Source organism: Etheostoma spectabile, chromosome 6, assembly GCF_008692095.1.
Source record: "Etheostoma spectabile isolate EspeVRDwgs_2016 chromosome 6, UIUC_Espe_1.0, whole genome shotgun sequence".
Taxonomy (NCBI): domain Eukaryota; kingdom Metazoa; phylum Chordata; class Actinopteri; order Perciformes; family Percidae; genus Etheostoma; species Etheostoma spectabile.
Genome location: NC_045738.1, coordinates 1,388,318 through 1,392,948, shown reverse-complemented (window position 1 = coordinate 1,392,948; position 4,631 = coordinate 1,388,318). Strand labels below are relative to the sequence as shown.

Here is a 4,631-nt window from a genome sequence, read left to right as displayed (position 1 = left end):
CCCCCCACCCCCACCCCTCTTTGCAAAGCAACATTCCCATAGCCGAGTTTTACACTGTTTGTGCTTCACCTGCTACTTTTCAACTGAATTAAATTTAGTTTGTATGCTACCACACATACAGACGGGCAACCAATGTTCCCTTCCTTCCTCTGTGGTTTCTTTCACTCCTTGCGGTTTCGTAGGACCGAGCAGTAGGCTGTGAAGGTAAAGCCTCTGTTAACAGCTAGGACGGGGAAATTGCTGAGCTTAGAAATGATCAATTTAAAAGACAATGATGGTTCAAAGATAATATCAAGGAAAGAAGAATACTAAATGTAAGTCAGGCTGGGTGAAGATACAAGACATGATGTAAAAAGGATAGCTTTGGAAGACCATGTGAGAATTTCTTTGATTTTGTCATTGTGACTAGAGGAAGAGGGCACATTTTTAGATAACTGCAGCTGATGAGGAGCTCATCAGAATGGAATCAGGCCCCATTCTAGTTTGAGCTGTTGCGTCCGGTCCACCAGGGCTGTCTGGTTTACATAAGCAGAGCCAGACAACAAGAAAGGGCCCCGAGGAAGGCTTCAATAAACTGACCCTGTTTCTTTGGATGGTGATGGATGAATGAGCGAATAAAAGCATGGGAAAAAGAGATGGGAGGCTTGAGTTAGGACCTGAGAGAGCAGGGACAGAAACTACAGCGGTTATTAAACCCTTATACTTGAACTGAGATGTGACTGAGGCTTGTTGCCTTTAAGCACTCTGACCTGTTGCCACTTCATTTAATTAGGGCAGGCTGATTCAATAGCTATCAACATGTTTTTTTTTTTAAATCCTGAGTCATCACAGAGAATCCTGGCCAGCATCGTGCGGGTTAACTGAGGTTAAAAATCTAAAAAATTACTATTTAATTATGCCAATTATGTCAAGTATGTCAAGTAAAAGATTGTAGGCCTTTTAAAAAATCTCCTTTTATTGTTCTCTTTCCGTTTTATTCTTTCCCTGTTTTTTTAGGATTTGAAAGAGAATTTGGCTGGTGTTACATTAAAATCCTTAATCTCTAGAGATTAAAGGAAAGACTTTTATATTACCTATTACCCAATATCTACTATGATCCCTAAATTACTGGTGTTTTAGACTCATGAAATCAAAAAGAGCCCCACAGTTTTGGAAAAGTGTACGTTTTGTTTGTTGAGTGTGTTTCCCCTTGCAGCGAGAGTCCTAACCCCCTATCAGTGTCTTTTTTTGGCAATTAATAGAACGTCTGTCTTTAAAAAAATAAAAAGCTTCCTCCAAGATCCCAAGGAATCAAATTAGTGCTTATCAACATTCTTGCTCTTCTTTAATTTCAATTCCATGTCTCTGCTACTGTGCAACTGTGTCAGTTTAATTGTCAGGGACAGAGGTGGGTTTTCTTATGCCCTTCAGCGATAAAATAAAATAAAATAAATATAAAATAAATCCTGTAACCCATTATGTTCTACCTTTCTTCCTTGCCTCGCTCTTTCTTCGTTACCTTTCTTGTTCATGTTCTGGTATTCTTCTTATTTTGAGTATCACAATGATGTGCTATGACTCAGGCGTTTTCACTTTTCTGCTAACTACAACTATGCCCCATTCTTTCTAATGAATTGCAGATTTGAGATGACTGCAGGTGGTTTAGTGAAGTGCTGTCCCTCCTGCATGCCACACAGAAAAAGCCAAAGCAGTGGAGCACAAACTGCCACAAAACACTTGACCGACCACAGAGTCCCGATCATTATCAGGAGTCTGCAGGAGTCCACCAGTAGGTCTGTTCTACAATAGCCTTAAAGGAATAGTTTGATTTTTTGGGAAATATGCTTTGATGAGGAGATCAATACCACTTTCACATCTGCGGCTTTAAATATACAGCCAGAAGGCTGCTAGCTTAGCATAAACAAACACGGAAACAACTAGCACCTCAGTAGGGCTATGTTCAACCGGTGTCGTCCGGCGACTTTCGCGCGCAGAAGCTCGAGTGAAGATCATCACCTCTTCTGAAGAGTCCATCATGTGTTTGTAATCCTCCGTGTCCTCTGGTGTTATCATTACTTAGAATTCCTCACGGGGGCGACAGAAACCACGCACTATAGCTTTAAGAAGTGCTGGTCGGCGTCTTTTGTTACCTTCAGCAACGATCCTTTAAACTAAAGATTTCAAGCAGCGCCAATGGTATGAACACACACTTCCTGTCTCCTAAAGGGCCGTGGCCTTGTTTGAATGTGTAGTGAACGTTGTGTGGATAGATGAAAAGTTATATATTTGAATATTTGAATAATCTATTCAAATGTTCTTTTTGCTAACGTTAGATATTTACAGAGCTACAAGACATATTTAGCATTGCGGAGATTAGTTTTGTTAGGGCGTTCATGAACGTTAGCTGACGTTAGCGTCTCTATTGGTGAACCTAGTTTGTACCGGAGACATTAACATGTCATTTTAAGCCTTTACCCTTACTTATTATCTGGACCTTTCTGTGTGATATCTCTTGATTTTAAAGTATTAACTAAAACAAAACACAAATGTCATTATTTAGTTTTATACTGTGCTCACATTAATACATCTTTACCCATACATTTACGTTCATAAAGACACATACTGTGTATGTTATGTGTGTATGCACGCCTGTGTATGCTAATCACAGTAAGTAGTCAGGTATCCAACATAGTCTTCCATCACTACCCATCATCTAAAATCCACCTTTTCTCAAACACACCTTCCATATTCCTTACTTTGTGATTTACTTTCTCCATGAATTGTACTTCTTGAATCGTTTTCTATATTATTATCCCAGAGGTTTCATTTTTTTTTATCCAGCCTTTTGTTATTTGCTTTAGTGCTGTGATTTTTTGGAATTCTGAATAGCCTCTGAGTGCAGATTTAGGCATGAACCACTGATCCATTATTGCAGGGGTATGACATGTTCACTGTGACTGCTGATGCTGAATGGAAAAAAGGTCTGCACGTTGTTTAGAAAAGGTGAACCCAAGTGACATTTTCTGTTTGTTTGTCTGTGTGTGTGTGTGTGTGTGTGTGTGTGTTTGTTTGTGTGGAGTTCAAGCAAACTTAACCTTTGCTCATTGCAGATGTACTGTGCATGCATGTGTGAGTGTTTGTGACGGGGCGCTTTGCGTCCGCCACGGTAGCGATGCTCTACCTATTTTATCTTTCAAAGACCGAGTCTAAAGGTTGCCTGTATATTTTTGTTTAACACGTCCATATGTTCTGTTACTCATCACTGTTTAAAAGCGTCTGTTAACATAGCCATTCATCAAATTCCCCACAGAAATCCCGTAGCTTTCGTGCGGACACTTTAACATCTTATACCACGGTGATTTACATGCTACAGCTGCTTTCATCAATCCATCATTCGGTTTAACCCTTGTATGGTATTCAGGTCAAATTGACCCATTTAAAAAGAAAAATGGTACAAGTTTACTTTTTTTCTACCTGAAAATCAATGGCCTTTCCTTATTTTCTGTATTCCTGACTTAGTTCAGAAAGTTTTTCTGGATATGACCACTTATGTTTTTTCCATAGTGGATTTTTAACGTGAATTATAACCTCATGACAAAAAACAAATCACACTTCCATTTTTAATTGTGTGCTAGTAGAGAGTTGATTGCATTCCCTAAACATATACAGTGTGTTATCACAATTGTTTGAAACTGAGATAAAGCCAATATTTGTTAATAGATTATGAAGTAAAATATTATTTCAGAGTTGTTTTTAAAACGCCAAATAAGTCACGGGTCTGTTTGACCCAAGAGGATCACGAAAGTGAAGACAATATAAGGGTTCAAACCATAAACATAACCGATTGGAATAACCATGCCACACTCAGATCTTTGTTAACTACATGTCTGTTTATTTAGTTTAAAAGTGTTAAACAGAGGTTAAACAGGATAGTCTAAGAGGCTAACCTGCGGCTGCTGCTTTGTGTTTAAAGGGAAGTTTGCCGTGCACAGGGTTTAAATGATGTTAGGACTGCCGGGGTAACAGGAAGTGACCCAAAGTTTTAACTAATACATTTTTAGCTATCAAGATATCTTGTGGCTTTGTCTAATTTGAATGTGAATCATATGAATGATATGTTAATGTAAATTTCTAGCTTCTTAGATATATACATTTTAGCTGCATGGAGTTGTTGCTGCCTAGTAACCTGAGGCACCCCTGCATTGTTCTGTGTGTTGGAATGTTCCAATTAGAGGGCCGAGCTTCAGGAGTATATAATCTGGCCGTTTAATTTGCTCGGCGAGAGCTTGAGGAAAACCTGAGGGAGCGGGACGTAAGTCTGTTGGATGCCCTAGAGTGGTGTCTGTAGCGTAGCGTAGTGATTTGATTTCAATTAGTGAACAGTGGTATATTTAAATTATGTGACAGTTTTTCACTCTCGTGTCAACTTATTTTATTTTAGTGAAAGTATTGTTATTTTCTTCTCTTTAATTTTGGTTTTGTGAATGATTCATTTTGCCTATGGACCTTAATTGGGAAAATAAATAAAAATCCCATATTTTTCAACCACATCTCCGACTCATCTTGCGTGTTTTTCACTTGTTGTTACTAGCTACATCAACCCACAACAGTGTTTAATAAACTTGTTCATGTTTCCATGCTGTGCAAATAGC

At 38.7% G+C, this 4,631-nt stretch overlaps 1 long non-coding RNA gene across 1 annotated transcript in view; it reads left to right on the top strand.

The window, feature by feature from the left end:
* Nucleotides 1-2,400, top strand: part of LOC116690766 (uncharacterized) — an 8,781-nt gene extending 6,381 nt beyond the window's left edge. Inside the window, exon 3 of the long non-coding RNA XR_004332365.1 lies at nucleotides 2,352-2,400. This is a non-coding gene — a long non-coding RNA (uncharacterized LOC116690766). The remainder of the gene's footprint in view (nucleotides 1-2,351) is intronic.
* Nucleotides 2,401-4,631: the final 2,231 nt, after the last annotated feature.